Source organism: Saccostrea cucullata, unplaced genomic scaffold, assembly GCF_032062105.1.
Source record: "Saccostrea cucullata isolate Sc308-1 unplaced genomic scaffold, CSIRO_AGI_Scuc_v1 ctg1369, whole genome shotgun sequence".
NCBI lineage: Eukaryota > Metazoa > Mollusca > Bivalvia > Ostreida > Ostreidae > Saccostrea > Saccostrea cuccullata.
The window spans coordinates 350,284-369,402 of record NW_026930557.1 but is presented as its reverse complement, the minus strand read 5'-3'; the positions used below and the strand labels follow the sequence as shown (position 1 = coordinate 369,402).

The following is a 19,119-nucleotide window of genomic DNA, read 5'->3' as shown; positions in this document are numbered from 1 at the left end:
GTCGGATATGGATGCCTATGAAATTATTCCCTAATCACAAGTGCAGGGGACAGAAACAGTGCAAGATCTGTAAGAAAATTGTAGACTCTGATCATCAGTGCTACGTTCAGCTGAAGCCTGAGAAAAAGAAGAAGGGTAAAGAGACTTTACAGTTTTACATTTATTTCGATTTTGAATGTACTCAAGAAAACGGCATCCACGTCCCTAACCTGTGTGTGGCTCACCGCGTATTTCAACATTGTGGTCACTTACCTATAGACCAGCCCTATCCTAACTGTCGACACATCGGTCCCCGTCAACATATTTCATGGGCCAGAGACCTTAAAGCAGTTCATGGAGTGGTTATTATAACCCACTACAGGAAATAAGAATTCTGCTTTATTACATGACGAGGCTATCATCATTGCCCACAATTTCAAAGGATACGACGGACAGTTTATTTTGAATTACCTGGAACATTCCGCCTGACTGAAAGCTACGGTCATCATGAACGGCAGTAAAATCTTATCCATGCAGATCTGTGGATTGAAATTCCTGGACTCTTATAATTTTTTACCGTTTGCCCTGGCCAAGATGCACTCTGCTTTCGGATTCACAGAATTGAAGAAAGGGTATTTTCCCCACTTTTTTAATACGGAAAAGAACCGTATTAGATAAAAATACGGCAAAACATTCCTCATAATCTTACCTGTCATTCATAGATGCTGATTTATTTTACACTGAAATTATTACCCTGATCTTACTCGGCAACTCCTTACATTTTATAGAGATTCAGATGATAGATTTAAGATTGAAGATATGTCCCTGATCTCAGAGCTTTCTCTCATCTACCTGTACCTTGTACCAGATAAGACTACGGCAAAATATTCCTCATTATGCTACCTGTCAATCATAGATGCTGATTATTTCATACTGAAATTATTACCCTGAGGGTTTCCCCAACCTACCTGTAGCTTGTACCAGCTAAGAGTTTCAGACTGAACGCGGCAACTCTAAAGCTTTTTTGGGAGATTCAAAAGATAAGTATAACCTGAAGATATGTCCCTGATCTAATAGCTTTCTCTCACCTACCTGTACCTTGTACCAGATAAGAATACGGTAAAATATTCCTCATATTACTACCTCTCATTCATAGATGCTGATTTATTTTATGCTGAAATTCTTACCCTGATCTTACTCCTCAACCCCTTACATTTTATTGAGATTAAAGAGATAAATTTAACCTGAAGATATGTCCCTGATCTCAGAGCTTTCTCTCACCTATCTGTACCTTGTACCAGATTAGAATACAGTAAAATATTCGTCATAATCCTACCTGTCGTTCATAGATGCTGATTTATTTGATTTTGGAATTATTGCCCTTATCCTACAGGGTTTTTTCAGCTTACCTGTCGCTTGTACCAGATAATAGTTCCAGACTGAACTCTGCAACTCCCAACCTTTTACGGAGATTCCAACAATAAGTTTAACCTGGAGATATGTCCCTGATCTAAGAGCTTTCTCTCACCTACCTATACCTTGTACTAGATAAAAATACGGCAAAACATTCCTCATAATCCTACCATTCCTGTCATTCATAGATGCTGATTTATTTTATACTGACATTCTTACCCTGATCTTACTCGGCAACTCTTTACTTTTTATAGAGATTCACAAGATAGGTTTAAACTGAAGATATGTCCCTGATCTAATAGCTTTCTCTCACCTACCTGTACCTTGTACCAGATAAGAATACTATTAGTTACACAGTCAGTTAGTGGCCAAATACTGATTCATACAGGGTGTGAAATGGAAATTCGTATTGGGCGAGGCGAAGCGCGATTATCATATTACTCCTTGACAGCGACGTAATACGGAAAATTTCAGGGCGTCACGTGATCAGCTTTTATCCAATCAGCAGTCTACAAATTTGTCTGAAGCGGGATAAAGTAAAATATTCGTCATAATCCTACCTGTCATTCATAGATGCTGATTTATTTTATACTGAAATTATTACCCTGATCTTACTCGGCAAATCCATACCTTTTATGGAGATTCAGAAGATAGGTTTAACCTGAAGATATATCAGAGCTTTCTCTCACCAACCTGTATTTTGTACCAGATTAGAATACAATAAAATATTCGTCATAATCCTACCTGTCCTTCATAGATGCTGATTTATTTGATACTGGAATTATTGCAGTTATCCTACAGGGTTTTTCCAGCTTACCTGTAGCTTGTACCAGCTAATAGTTCCAGACTGAACTCGGCAACGCCCTAACTCCCTTCCTTTTACGGAGATTCAAAAGATAAGTTTAACCTGAAGATATGTCCCTGATCTCAGAGCTTTCTCTCACCTATCTGTACCTTGTGCCAGATTAGATAGGTTTAAACTGAAGATGTGTCCCTGATCTCAGAGCTTTCTCTCACCTACCTGTACCTGGTACCAGATTAGAATGCAGTAAAATATTCGTCATAATCCTACCTATCGTTCATAGATGATGATTTATTTGAAATTGGAATTATTACCCTGATCCTAAAGGATTTTTCCAGCCTACCTGTAGCTTGTACCAGCTAATATTCCAGACTGAACTCGGCAAGTCCCTACTTTTTGCGGAGATTCAAAAGATAGGTTTAACCTGAAGATATGTCCCTGATCTCAGAGCTTTCTCTCACCTACTTGTACCTAGTACCAGATAAGAATACAGTTAAATATTCGTCATAATCCTACCTGTCATTCCTAGATGCTGATTTATTTTTTAGTTTGGAATTATTACCCTGATTCTTCAGGGTTTTTAAGCCTTCCTATAGCTTGTACAAGCTAATGGTTCCAGACTGAACTTGGCAACTCCCTACCTTCACTACTGAACGAAAAAAGTGCTGAGAATCCCAAATTTTACTGATAATGTTTGATAATTACTGATACGGTGCTGTTTATGCTGATAATTACTGATATTTACTGTTATTATTACTGTTGTTGCTGATACTTTTAGTTGTTGGTGATAAATACTGATAATTACTGTCGTCTTTCACTGTGGAGTCTGATAAATACTGATAAATACTGTTGAGGTACTGTCGCTGCTGAGAATTACTGATAATTACTGTTGAGGTACTGTCGATGCTGAGATTTACTGATAATTACTGTGGTCATTGTTTTTAAACTGGGAATGGATTAAAATAGCCTGAGAAATGATTATTTGTTTTTTTTTTTTTTTTAAAGTAGTTTAACAAATTCATTACAGTCAATTACAAAATAAATTATTCTAAATAAAAAAAAGTCAAGTTTTATTAATTTGTTTTCAGTTTTCAGCTTCTAATTTTATTATAATTATTTTTAGACCATAATGTTAACATAAGCTTTCATAAATGTTTATGTTTTTTCTTAAAAATTCTCCTTACACGTAGATGACATTATCTGAGGAAAATTATTCTGTTGTATTTGCAGTGTTTTTTCTTCCCAAGTACTTTTTTAAAAAGTTTAATTTTTGTTCATAAAGGTTAAAAAAATCTTATCTCATATTTTTTCTCACATGTAATTGTACTGTCATCAAAAGCTTTTCGTGGGTATCTTTAATACTTCAATACAGTCAATGGTTGTAAATATCAATTTATTTTACCGTGTGGAGAACCGAAAATGCATGAGCACATTAAGTTGAAAACACCCCCCCCCTTTTCCATTTACCTTTAAATTAAGCTCTCATTTTAACAAGACAGTATTAGATATTTGTCATAAAATCTAGTCTTGAAGCGTACACTTTGTTATTTTATAGAAGAATGTGACAGGGTTTAATAATTAAATTGAAGCATCTTTAATTATTTTTTTTTTATATATTATACGTAGACAGCGCGCTCTAGTTCTCCGATGTCCTCCCTGCGAATTTTATATTGTGTCGCTTTCTAGCTCTTCTCTCTCTCTCTCTCTCTCTCTCTCTCTCTCTCTCTCTCTCTCTCTCTCTCTTTAAAATTATTTGTTAAGGCTTAAGTATTATACACTACATGACATAAATCTTATGCAGTGTGATTTTCAGTGAAATGTAATACAGGTCTTTCTTTAGGCAAATGCTTTTTTCATTGTATACAGTTTTAAGTCTATGGGCATATGGCTTCTAATATTATGCGCCACTCCTTAAACATGTTATATGCGGTCAGTCAGTTAAAAACAAAATAAAATAAATCAAAACTTGAATTAACTTTTTCCATTAATGCAATTGTGCTTGTTGTTACGGCTTGCGTTTTTGTAAAATTAGAATTTTGTGCAGAGATTATATTTTTTTTAAATTCCATTTTTTGTCCGAGACCTTTGTATAAACAAACAGTACAGACTTAGTGCTTATTTATATGATTTTACTTGATTGTAGCACAAAAAGGAGGGGGTGAAATACTGTTTACATTTAAGTGATAGCAGATAGGGCAAGGTCTGTTCTTTAGTTGTGTGTTTTATAAGTCATGCAAGTTATGATATTATACTTATCGAATTTTTTATATGCATGAATAAAATTATTTTAGAGAATCAATTGCAATGAACGATACAAAATTCAGAACTGAAGTAATTATAACATTTATTCATGAGTGCGATAAACAACGTCATGTTTCTGACATTCAAAATCCATACATTTCAGGGTTTTTTTTCTCGGATTAAGCGAAGTGGAGTTTCCCTGCATCTGAACTGTGAACAATTAATGCTAATATTATTTCAAAAAGTGCTTCACTAAACAATCTTTTTCTTTATATCTATATGATTGTATATTTTGCACACTTTAATTTTATTACAAAAGTGAAGTCAATTTCTCGTCTACGTATTTACCGGTCACAAACCATCGTTAACAGAGATTCAGAATTGAAAATACATGTGACCACCTCCCCCGGGATATTCTTTTATCTGATAAACAAAATATACTCCCCGGCCTAAATACCCTTACTTCGCATTTACAGCAACCTACAAAATTTTTTGTTTAGTTTCTTATTCACGCATGCCTTTTAGACCTACTGTGATGTATAAAATCACCTACATTTTATATGTTTTTGTGGTCTATGTATACTTTTGTAAAATGGTAAAAAGATTCAAATAAATGAATGATTGATTGAAGAAATATGCGTAAAACTAAAAAATGAAATTAAATACTGAAGAAAGATCTTTGAGAATTGAAATAATAATTAAAATAAGTCTGTACAACGTACATGATGTACATGTATATATCTTCTTTTTTTTATTATAGTACCAAAGTGTTCAATTCCAAATATTTTTTCTATCAATTTTATTCTTCATCAAATTCAATATTACGGTTTTTTTTTTTTTTTTTTTTGTGCGACCGTAAACTTTAAGATTGTTCCAAAGTAGCGAGTACATGTACAGTGTAGGTAGTTTGTTTATTGATAACACCGGTAGCCGCAGACGAAGAACAATAGGTAATTAGTGCCCATTGTTACGCTGACCACTACAATTTGCATGGAATATACAAGTTGTACCCCGTTCTACCCCGGGGCTGAAGACATGTACACAATACAGGCAAATCACAGGTCGATCATTGATTTCTGATCAATTGAAATCAATTTAAAGGTGTTTTCCTTTCAACTTTTTACCATGCAAAATTAAAATCGATCAATTTGATCATATACTAATAGTAACATATTAAATTAAGTCTCATTTCAGTTCTTATTTCCCATTCCATAAAATCAAATAAAAAAAAATTAATGAGATTTCAAAACTGATTAAATAAAAAATGATTTTGTATTTAAATTTTAAGAGACAAACTAAACACATGCACCTTTGCACTAGGATTCTTAACCTCTAATTTTTAATCAGCTCGCTCCATTTGCCGGTTGCACATGCATACAGTGTGTACTTGAACATATGTACATGTGGAGAAGTTTAATTCTTGGACAATCTAAAAACGTCTACATAACATTAAAATAAATGAATGAATAAATAAATTATTAATTAAAATCAGTGCCCACAGATTGAACATATTCAAACCTGTTTTCACCTCTTAGTTACTTTTTAAAAGGGATAAAAATTTCTAATTTTCGAGCAAATTTTCAAACATTTCGACAAAAAGAGACCAGAAAATTGAACATTTACCAAGATAAGAATTATTTTTAAAAAAAAGGCCCTCAAAAAGAAAATGTTGTCCAAACCTAACCAGTTGACCTAGTGAAAACGGTACGAATCCAACTTTTCTAACCTGCAGGAAACTTTTTTATCCTGATTTTTTTCCATCCATTAAGAACTTTTTTCTTATTATTGAAAAAAAAATCACTGATCTCCCTACATAAATTTCTTGGAGTCGGGAAAGGCGGTGATGAATCTTTTTTAAGATGGCATAATTTTCTTTTTATTTACAGTTTATTATCAATAAGATCTTATGCAAAAATAAAATTCCATTTTTTTTGCTGCAGTTATTTTTTTTTAATTAAATCTATTTCTAAATATTTATTCTATTAATAATTCATTTGATTATTGTCAAAATTTTTACAAACTTAATGTAAAAATTGAGATCAGCATACATACATGTAATTTTGTCACAAGCAGAACATTTAAAGAAATATGAAAATTTTGTCATGATAATTCAAGTAAAAGAAAGTAATAATTAAAGGTTTTTATAGCCCTCTATTTATTATTTTAAATCAATTACCATGTTAAAAACAATGACCACAGTAATTATCAGTAAATCTCAGCATCGACAGCACCTCAACAGTAATTATCAGTAATTCTCAGCAGCGACAGCACCTCAACAGTATTTATCAGTATTTATCAGACTCAACAGTAAAAGGCAACAGTAATTATCAGTATTTATCAGAAACAACTAAAATTATCAGCAACAACAGTAATAATAACAGTAAATATCAGTATTTATCAGCAAGAACAGCACAGTATCAGTAATTATCAAACATTATCAGTAAAATTTGGGATTCTCAGCACTTTTTTCGTCCAGTAGTGCTTTTATGGAGATCCCAACAATAAGTTTAACCTGAAGATATTACCCTGATCTCAGAGCTTTCTTCCACCTACCTGTATCTTGTACCAGATAAGAAATCAGCAAATTTTACGTCATAATCCTACCTGTCATACAAAAAATGAAGAATAAATTTAGATTAGAATAATTATTCTGATCTTATGGGGTTTCCCCAACCTCGGTAACTCTCTACCTTTTACAAAGAGTCACAAGACATGTTTAACATAAAAATATGTCCCTGATCTCAAACTTTTCCTGCACCTACCTGTACCTTGTACCAGATAAGGACCCAGCCAAATGTATGTCAATATTCTACCTGTCCTTGTTTGATAAGGATTTAATTTATATTGAAATTATTGCTCGGATATTGGAGGGATTCCCTAACCTACATGTAGATTATACCAGCTGATAACTCAGGACTGAACTCGGTAACTCTCTACCTTTTACAAAGAGTCACAAGATACGTTTAACAATTATCTTTGTTTTAGATGTGTTAACACAGAGACACCAATCATTGCAGTATTGCTGTAGAATATTATATTCTTGTTGTAAACTTTCTGTTGTGGAGGATAGTAGAATTATGAAAAAAAAGAAAGAAAGAAACTGAACAGTCCTTTTTTTTAATTTGTTGATATTAAAATTTTCATTATAGTGGACATAATGAAAATTCTGAAATTAAAAAAGTCATTGATATGTAAAGCTTACATGTTCTGTTTCCATACGCAACTGTAGAGGTTGATTATTGTTGTTTTACGCTGATGCAATGGTAAAGAAGATTCAATTATACTTTGTTGATGTTGATTGAAATACGAATTTTTGATGACTTTTATTCTGTTCTTTTAGAGAACGTGCAAATACAAACTCTTCTATCACTTTTGGAGAAGGAACAGGTGGAATCTGGCTTGATGACGTTAGATGTAATGGAACAGAGACTGATATAGACATGTGCTCACATTCCGTGTATGGATCTCATAACTGTGATCATAGTCAAGATGCAACTGTATCTTGTTTTGGTAATTTTACCTTAGTTACAATTTACATTTCGCTTTTCAGTCTCCACATTTTTGTTTGTTTACAGTATTCATCAGAGTTTAAATTCAAAATATATTTTCATTCTCACAACATTCAAATCGGCTACAATAATGTGCAGGCATCAGCATGTATTGCAAAATCAGATCTAAATTAAATCAAGACGTGCTTTTACACTACAGGGGATGTGTCAATTCTGTTAATTAGCAGATCTTTCCAGATATTTATTCTTTACTATATTTTAAAACAAAAAAATCTGATTGCCGCACAGCGGTAGTTCTGGGACCAGGATTTGATTAAATTGGAATCTGCTGGTAAAGAAAGTCAGTCGTATGGTGAGTTATGTTTATATGTTAGAAATGAAGTGCGTAAGCAATTTTTTTTAAACCAGCACCCATGTACCAACTAGAACACAATAAGAAGCTTAAACGGTTTCATAGAAGAGATAAATATTCACCTTGATTTGAAGGTCTGTTTCAAATTTTGGAAGGACAGCAATATTAGCCGTTGATGTTTTACACGAAAATATGAATATTATAAGCTGGATGAAGTGATTGGTCTATCAAGCCCATTTCTTTATTGAACCAACCTCTATTCTCTTGTATAAAATCAATGAGATGCATTCTGATTTTATACAGAAATATGAAATACTGGTATATGGAGGTAACGAACAGTATTTAACCTCAAAGGTCAAGTTAAACAATACAAATCAGGAGCAGAGCAAACATCGACCTTTAAAACATCGGAGGTGGGATCAGGTGCCATGGAGAAGTGAGCATCCCCTGCCGACCGGTCACACACGCCATATGATCCTTGTCATGATCGGGAAAAAACGGAAAATTCCATCGACAATTCAGATTGTAAGTAATGGACTAACAATTAGTATGAAGAACGCCAGTCAGCATTTGACCTAATGATAGATTGTATTTGCTAACAAGGTCATTGTGTCGACCATAGAACTTACGGAATGATTACTTTAGAAATTGTGCATACGTAGAGCATACTCTTGCGTATCGAATCAACTGAGAGATAGTATAACCCCGTATGCAAGTGATAAGGGTATATTGCTGCATAAATTAGGGAAGTTGACGATTGAAAGTAAAAGTCATCGCGTTTATCATAAAGCTTTGTTGTTAGATTAGCATTAACTTAGATAAGAGTCTACGATATCACACATTGCTTGAGTTTTCCTATTGGAACAAACCTTATATCTTAAACACCTATTTGACTTTATATTAAGTTCAATCATCCGCTTCCACTGTATTGGGACTGTTCACGGTAGCTCAGTCGGTACAGCGCTCGCTCCGTGATTGGGAGGTCGTGAGTTCGTATCTCGGCCGCGACTGACCTAGTCGTTAAAGTGGGTAGCAACTGTTCCTTCGCCATGCGCTCGGCACTTTGAAGTGAAAGTTGTGGATCCTTCGGATGAGACCTTAAAAACCGAGGCCCCGTGTCAGCGGCAGGCGTTGGCACGATAAAGATCCCTCACTGCTCAATGGCCCTGAGTGCCGAGTAAAGGTCAAAATTTGAAGCCCTTCACCGGCATACGGTGACGTCTCCATATGAGTGAAAAATTCTCGAGAGGGACGTTAAACAATATACAATCAATCAATCAATCCACTGTATTGGGACCTTTTCATCTTTGTTTTCAAGTTACATGTAAGGACCATTTCTTATTCCTGTTTCTCCCCCCAGCAGAAATTTCTATAGAAACGAAAGTCAATACAGCTTGGTTTCATCAGCAAGTTGGCATTAATGTAAAAGAAATCGATCATAAGACTATATCTTGTTTTGATATCATTTTAAAGACTTTTTTCATATTTCTTTCTTTCCAGAGACACAAATAATCGAGAAAGAGTCGAGCAGAAACACAATTCAAGTCCAATATTTCTGTAAGTTTGTCATTATCAGGCAAATCGAATTTGTTTTTGAATTCCTATCATATAAATACTTTTCTTCTTAAAAAATTCAAAAATATTTGAATTTTTTAAGAAGAAAAGTTGCAGAATAATATTTGTTTAACATGCCTTCATATCAATTTGACACACAAGTAGTAACCTGGTGAAGATACAACTTCTTTGTCATTATTTTCATGAGAAATGTTTTCAAAATTTACATACAACCATAGACCAAGTATGTATGCGTAGGTTAAATGCAGAAGTTTGAGTAAGTTTTAAAATTGCTGTAATGGGGGTGTACTGCAGCATAGTATATATTATATGCCGTTTTATAATTATATTCATTATTGTAGTATGGGCTTTACGGTACATTTCTGTTTTTTGAACAATTATAAACAATTTATGTCCACATTGTAGAGTTGACTTATGCAAAATGTTTGGTAATATTTTATTCGTGCAATTCCAATTCAAAACAATCCATGTACAAAAAAAGCGCTCTTACTCACATCAATTATAAATAAAGTTTTTTGTTTCAATTATTTAATTAAAGGCAATCATACGTAAACATGATTCTTCTTTTAGTGGCTATAGGATTTGCAGTTGTTATACTTTTCGTTTCGAGTTTGATATTCAGCTTGTTCAAAATGAGGTATGTGAGCGTACTTTCTTTTTTTGAAATGAAACCAAATATATTCAAGGAATCACTGTCTAGTTTGTTGTGTATACCAGGGCATCAACAACAGTAGAAAATATGAAATAATTTGCATACTGGGCTAAATTTACAATTCAATTATCGAAAATTAGTTTATTTGAAATAATAAAAAAAATATTTTGATCCCACATCAAATGTTTATATTGAGCGCAAGTGTTTATTGAATATGAAGTTCAAGAAAAACAAACATAGTGGTGAAAGTTTATTTTGTCTTCTTTTTCAAATACTAGTATAGTTTTTTCTTCTTTATCATAGAGCAATTCTAATGAAGAAAAGGAGGACAGAATTACTGCAGCTCCCTGCTATTCCAAAGGTAGAGAATCCTATATATGAACTAAGAGAAACCCATTCGCAAGGCCCGTATTGCGATCCTTATTATGTAGACATAGAAGAAGAAGAGGGAAACCATTACGAACATTTGCCTGTACCATGGGAAGGTGATACCATGCACATCCTCCCAGGCCCCAGTAATACAGGGTCATACACAGTACCAAACAATGCGGAGAGGCCCTATTTGGATGTGAATAAAGCCACCAACAACTTGACCGTTTACTGCAATGTTCACCCTTACCTGGATCTCACAGAGGATAGTATTTCGCTACAAGAGACTCGATCAAACATCACAGATTTGCTGGAGAACAGAAGCGTCTATCATTCTCAGAGCTCATTTGATGATGAAACAGAAACACACTTCTGAGAGAAAATTGAACCTGAAGGACAGATGATACAAACACACTTTTGTCAGAAAATATGAAAATAACAACTTGAGTCATGTTTTAATAACTAAAATGAACATGTTTCACCGCGTAGTTTTTAAATTTTTACTCAGATTTGCTCGAAAGTGAAAAATATTTGTATACATTAGTAAGGATGATTTCAGAGAGGCAGAATTTTGAACATCATAGAAAGTTTACAATTTTTTTATATTCTAAAAATTTATCATTTGAATCATTTTCAATTAATATAGGCCAAGAAATATATACCAATCCAGGCATTCATTTTTTTTGTTTGTATCATCTGTCCTTAAAAACGTAGCTTTCCTCAAGGGAAATAAACATGTCCTTCAGTTTTTCTTTTTTTTTAAGACTTAAAATTTATCTTATGGATATCATGTTAATATACAAAGTGTTTAAGGACAAGGGCCCCTTTGATGAGCCAATTTACTCTCAAAACTATTTTTTCAGCAGGGTCGATGTCGCTAAGAAATGACGGTTTAGAAAGCTATACAAATTTTTTTCTATTATATATTGATGGTTACACTCGTGAAACTATTTGTAACCTTATTGTCAAAACTTTGTATGAACTCTTGATATGTTCAATGTTGCAATGAAATGCATCATACATACTTTTTTTTCAAAAGGTAATGCTTACCCTACAACAGAAAAAAAACATGAATCTAATGCTCAACGTAAGCTTTTAAAAGTGTGTTTACCAGTATTATAAAAATCAGACACTAGATTATGTTATAGGTTCATATTATTATTACCACTTAACCAATGCATTTTTTCATCAAATACCAATACCATGTATCTTTTGCAACACATTGGATATTGACAATCTTTGTAAAATATACTTCAAATAAGGTTCTAACATACATGTGTCTCTTGAATGATTCCAAGTTATTCTGCTAAAAGTTTTAAATATTTGAAATTATGCAAAAAGATTTTTATTTGATCGTGTTTATTGAAATTGTACCTCTGTAATGCAAACTATTTTTATTTTCATGCAGATCTAACAGAGTCTAAGATGAACTATTAAAATTATCTATTTGCATATCTTTTGTGTATTCTGGCTTGAGAACAGTATTTTGTCCCCCAAAGCAACAACTATTTCCCTTTGTTCTTGATATTTTTGTAAATAGTCTTAACTTGATTTTTACAGAATATTATTTCAACAATTAATAATCATTGTCATTTTAATCTTGGGTTTATCAAATTTTTTTTGTTCTACTAATCTTATAGTCTCATGATTTTTTATTACATGTATAATTAGAAATGGACACTCATTAAATTTTGCTTGTTAAGATTTTGGAAAGTATTCATTCCGGGATGATGCCAAGATGAATAACTTTTATTTTACCTATTCCATGTATTCCTGCTGAAGTTCGGATTATTTTTCTTTTGAAGAATATGAGATTTGATTTCTTGACTGTACCCCATCAGTCTTGATTGTGTTATAAAGCCTAAAAAGAAGACGGAATGCTTTACATGTTTTCAAGTGCCACAGCTCGGTGATTGATTTTTGTAAGTTGTTGATGTCGACTTGGCGAAACATGGTGGAGGCTCTGAACAAGAGGCGCAAGGATTTGTCTGCTTATTATATAGAAAACTGTCTCCGTACACGATTGTAGTACTAGTGTAATTCATGCCAGTAGCCGTGTTTCTTACACATTTTAATACCATTTTATGATTCTGCAACTTTTCTGCATGACAAAAATGTGTAAATTGACGTGCTACCTATTTATGACAATAGGGTTAAAACATATGGCACGCCAAATTCACAAAAATGAGATAATCATAGTTTCACAATTGATAAATTAAGTTTATCGACTGTAAACTATAGTTTACAAACCGTAAACTATAGTTAACGATCGTTAAGTATAGTTTTCATCTGTAAAACTATATTTAACGGTTGTTAACTATAGTTTACGAATGATAATTTAAGTTTATCTGTCTGTAATAAGCGTTAACAATAGATTTTGTTGATAAACATAGATTCACGTTTGTAAACTATAGTTTACAATCGTAAACTATAATTAAGAGTTGTTAAACATAGTTTCACAAATTGTGAAACTATATTTATCAGATCGTTAACTATAGTTAACGGTTTGTAAACTATAGTTTACAAATCGTGAAACTGTATTTATCAGATAATCTATGTTTTGCAATCGCAAATGATTGTTTTCGGTGTTAAGTATAGTTTACGGTTGTGAAACATAGATAATCGCGTTAACTATAGTTTACGGATGTAAAATATAGATTAACGTTGTTAAGTATAATTTACAGTCCGTAAACTATAGTTTACAACCGATAAACCTAGTTTATCGATTGTGAAACTATGATTTGCTCATTTTTGCGAATTTGGCGTGCCATAAAAACAGGTCAAGACAGTGAGGGGGTATACAGAACATGATGGAGAATATGCTGGACTGTTGAAGACATCAACATCTTCACAGGAAATCCATCAAGTCTGTGATACCTTATGAACTGTCATTGATGTTTACAACTATTATAATACTGTACATATATGAAGATTTGATGAATTTTTCCCCATTTCTCTACAGAATTTAGAACTTTTACCTTTACCTAATTAATATCCAAAGAAGAATATTTTCGTTGTGATCAGAAATAACATAATTGCATGCCTTTCTAGCATATTTATCAATCAAACAAGCAGTTTTAAAATCTATTTGTAAATAATTCTTTTTTAAAATAATTATTTTTAATTAAACAATCATGTCAAAATTTTATCAGTTCATGGGATACCTAAGATTTAAAAAAGTCTAAGCATAATTATCGAAATCTCTTTCATTCATGTTTTTTGTTTTGTCTTGTTTTGTTTGATTTTTTCATTATCAATAATATATATTGGTCATGATTGTGCACATTATATATATGTTTATTATTATCATGTTTCAAGTTTTTTGGTACCGTTTTTTGTGCAAGGTGTATACAGATGCCCCCTGCTTTATCGTTTAATTTGTATTTGTATCCCAGAGATAAGATTGATATACAGTGGTGCCTCTTTAATCCGGACGCAACATCCCAAAAATATTCATCCGGATAAATGAATCCTCCATTCCGGATATAAAAAAAAAGTTAAAAAGCATGACATATGCATAATGTGGTGTCAAACGTGAAGGCCATCAAGATGCGGAGCGCAAAATTTTCGTATAAAGGGGACAGATTAAATTTTAAGGTAGAAAAAATTCATGTTTCAAAATTGGTTCCAAAAATTATCGTCCAGAAGGTGCGGAGTTCGGATGAATGGCTTCCGGATTACTGTGGCGCCGCTGTATAGGGGTTCGCAATTACTTTAGTGAACATGGTGAATGAGATTGTCAAACATTTTATGATTAATATGATTTCAGATGATTTTTCTGGGTGTTTTAAAATCTTTCTGCATTTTAAAATAAATTCTTTTCACTTCAATAAACTCGTTCCTCGTTGATACATTGTACATGTAACTGTTGAGTAATCTAACAGTCCTCTTTCATTGGAATTTGTAATGAGGACAAGCCCTAACACGAGACTTTGTATTTAGTAAATGATTCAATTTCAGTCAAAAATATTCCACGGGGTAATCTGTACCCTTTTTTCATGATTTTCGAAAGTTGTCTTAATTTAGCCTCTTACACATATTAAGATTCAAAACTTATCCATCTGTTTGGCATATTTCACTAACAAATTTTGTCAATGGCCTATTTGAAATATAACACAAAGTGTGATATTTGACTTTAAATACGGAATTTAAAAAAGGGAAAAGGAAGTGTAAAGTCAATATTTCAGCCGAAGATAATTCTCAATCTGAACTCATTGCGATATTTTTAATCATATTTTCTCTACAAAAATGATCTGACTGCAGAAATTGCTCTAACGGATATTGTTTTGTACACTGTACTAAATTTGATTACGGAATAATCCGTCTATTAGAACTTGATCGGTAACATTTAACATTAAAATCAGATAGTTTTTACATATTGAATCAGAACTTAGTGATGCTTTCATTTAGTTAGAGATTAATTTACATGGAATAGGAATAACCCAGATAGCATGCTAACATTGGGCCAACGTTGGGCCAATGTCATCGGTTACATTGGGCCAATGTTGGCAAATGACATTGGCCCAACGTAAGTTTGCTCATCGGCCCAATGTTGGCCCGATATGTTGGGCCAACGTTGGCCCAATGTAGAGTGTTATTTCTGCAGATATTGGCCCAACGTTGCGCCAACATTGGCCCAACAAATGCGACATTGCGCCAACGTTGGCCCAACGTCATCAAGAACATTGGGCCGATGTTGGCAATTGGCAACATTGGCCCAATGTGTATAAACATTTAATTGTTACAAACTCGTATATTAATTAACAAATCCGATCGTCTCTAAAATCAGAGAAAAATCTACCACCAATCCTACTTAATAAATACAAGTTAGCTAAAATAAATCTACAAGGCTTGTTAAACTTTTTACAATTTATCATAACAAAATAAGTTATCAGTGATTAAATTTATTGTTTCTATTCAAGAAAAGTAAATGAAAGTATAAAATAACAAATGTGTTTTGATACAGTTAAAACAATAAATAATTTGCCCTGATTTAGATTGAAATTTGTATCTAGTAGAATAAATTTCAAAAGTTTTCCACTCGTTTATCTTATATATACTTTTTGTTAACAGGTTTATAACCAATCACTGTCCTCCATTGTATTTTTGAACGCATTTTCTTCTTTCTTGTACTGCTTGTTCTTATTTTTCCTTCATGATCGTACTCAGTGAAATTCCATAGAAATTGATTCGGCCTACAAGCGGTTAGTCCGAACAGCTCCTTCAAATAAAAAATTAAATCCATTTTATTAAGCAAATCTCAAAAACAAAGAAAGAGAAATGCTGAAAAATAAATATAAGCAGTACTTAATTAACACAATTGCAAGTTTACAGTATTTTTGATTCTGTGTATTGGAAACTATTACTATATACAGCATAGGATATTCGATTATTTGTAGATTTAACATGTTTAAATTTGGGTGTTTTTCTTTTAATTTAGATATATTTATTTATATTTTTCTGCATTTATTATAATGTATTAACTATAGCATTTGTCAGAGGAACAGAGCACGTATATTAATACTTACTTTTTAAATCCTCATCATCTTTGAAAAAGATTTAGTTGCCTTCCAATGGAATTTTTTAAAACATGGCAGCAAATACTCTCCTCTTCATTCACCAAGTTATTTCCACTAATTAAACAAAATGAGAACTTTAATCATAAGAGATTTGATTTCCCAGAAACATGTGAAACACAAAGTAACAATTCCAAAATTTGTCTTCTTAATGGTAGAAATATAAGAGAAATTTATGAAACGAAACTGACCCAGGCAAAAATTCAAAGATATTCAAAAATAAAATTTACAAATTAGATTTTGATTAAGGTAATAATAATTGACATAGATCAATGATACATTCTATTTTATAAGTTTTATACAGAAAGGATAAAAGTGATTATAGCGACTGATCTAGTTACTTATTTAATTTAAAACTAAAGCAAGCTTAGAAAAATTAAGGTAAAGATCGCATGAAACAAACTTTGAAATTTGTGTTCTAAAATCTGAAATACATGTTATTTGAGGTAAATATAGTACTTACATTTCGATCCGTATTGAAATGTCTGGAAATAGCTCTAAAAATTAATCCACATTAAAGAACATACATTCCAAAGCTTTCTTTTAACATAAAATCTTCAACGTTCTGCCGTAGGAAACATCCGAGATTAAAATGTTAGGCGTGCTAAAAGGATGCAGATTTGACCATCCTGTCCTATCAGATATCACAATTACCATAGAAACTGGCCAGTCTCACGCTGTGCAAAACCCTGACCTCATTGTTTGGTCAGAAAATGTTCTCTTATCTTAGAATATGCTCCCTAAATGCAACACTTTAGAAAGTGTGTGTCTTGTTCGTCTTATATTTTTTTTTAAATATGCAAGTTGATTTAAAGTGATGTTATGTTATTCTCAAAAACATTTACTTTATAGAACTAGTAGTGTTTAAACATTTACACATATTTTAAAGTTTCACATTAAACAAAAAACTATAAACAGTTATATATAACTTGATACATCATCATGCATGTTTTTTGGGTACTAATGGTTGGTATATATGTAACACTAAATGTACATAATTTACTATTTCTTTTTCTTTCACTTTTCCATCTTCTTGTCCTATTTTATAACAAACAGTTCACATGTTTCCTGAACTCTGGTTCAACGTTGTCCATACAAAACATTGTATCGAAATAAGGTCACCAATGTTGGCTTAACGTTGGGCCAATGTTGTACTCCCAACAAAATCTGTCAGCTTAGTGGTGACAAGCTAACAACAGTGGCCCAACGTTGGGCCAACGTTGTGTCCCCAACCAACCTCGGCCTCTGAGTAAAATATTGTAATGTTGACATTGACCCGACATTGGGCCAATGTTGTAAACCCAATGTTGTAAAGAGTGATCCTACGTTGGGTCATTGTAGTGTCCTCACCTCAGCTTCTGAGTAAAATAGTGTCATGTTGACATTGACCCAACATTGGGCCAACGTTGTATGCCCATCAAACTACAACAAAGCAAGAACGTGATACACCAATGATGGTCCAACATTGAGCCAATGTTGTACTCCCATCAAAATCTGTCAACTTAGTGGTGACAAGCCAACAACAGTGGCCCAACGTTGGGCCAATGTTGTACTCCCATCAAAATCTGTCAACTTAGTGGTGACAAGCCAACAACAGTGGCCCAACGTTGGGCCAACGTTGTGTCCCCAAACAACCTCGGCCTCTGAGTAAAATTGTAATGTTGACATTGGCCCGATATTGGGCCAACGTTGTGTCCCCAACCAACCCCGGCCTCTGAGTAAAATAGTGTAATGTTAACATTGGCCCAACATTGGGCCAACGTTGTAAACCCAACGCCAACCATCGGCCAACGGTCCAACCATTAGCCAACGTTGGGCCAACGTAGTCATGCTATCTGGGAAGATATGAAGATAACGAATTGTTATCAACCTCAAACAACCGTTTACAACTGCTTGCTCCTTAAGATAGGACAAACGGAAAAACATCCGTGGACAATTCTGTGAAATGAAAGATAATGAACATTATTAAATATACATGTATATACGTTCATTCAAACAATACAAATAAAGAGCAAGACAAACATTGCATATCTAGAACATAAGAGATGGGATCAGATACCATGGTTGAATGAGCATCCTAATCCAGCACTGACCATTGAACTGATCACCAGTGAGTGGGAAAAAACGCAAAAATCAGTCGACAACAGTGTGCAATAATGGCCGAACAATTAATATGAAAAACGTCAGTCAGCATTTGACTTAAGGTAGGATTCTTCTCACATTTCTTGTATTTAAAAATAATGAAATTTTCACAGAATCAAGAGGACAATATCATTAAGTGATGGCATCAGTGAGATTAAATTTGACCGTTTAATATTAGAGGCAAGGTCAGGTCAAGGTTATTACCTTTTTCCTGGACATTAATAATAAAACAATTACTGTTACCAATTATGCTTTCCCTACTTGTATTTCAAAAGATTGGATGTTTTTCTTTTTGCCTAAAAAAATACTACCATAAAGGGCCTATAAGGTAATATTACCAAATTGACATAAATAATTTAACTAAAATGGATCTTCTCTAATCCGAATTTTCTCTACTTTTCTAAATTTTTTATGATATATTAGTTACTTTTATATGCTTCCTATATTTAAATTTTTCTCATTTTCACATATGGTAAACTTGTCACATAAAGACACAAAATGATACAAAA

General features: G+C 33.0%; 1 long non-coding RNA gene across 1 annotated transcript; it reads right to left on the bottom strand.

Moving 5' to 3' along the window:
* Positions 1-15,852: 15,852 nt before the first annotated feature.
* Positions 15,853-17,185, bottom strand: LOC134229050 (uncharacterized). The gene is made up of 3 exons (XR_009984121.1): positions 16,932-17,185; positions 16,421-16,525; positions 15,853-16,113 (listed from the first exon to the last, which is right to left on the bottom strand). It is a non-coding gene; the product is annotated as an uncharacterized LOC134229050 (long non-coding RNA).
* Between the last annotated feature and the right edge of the window lie 1,934 nt (positions 17,186-19,119).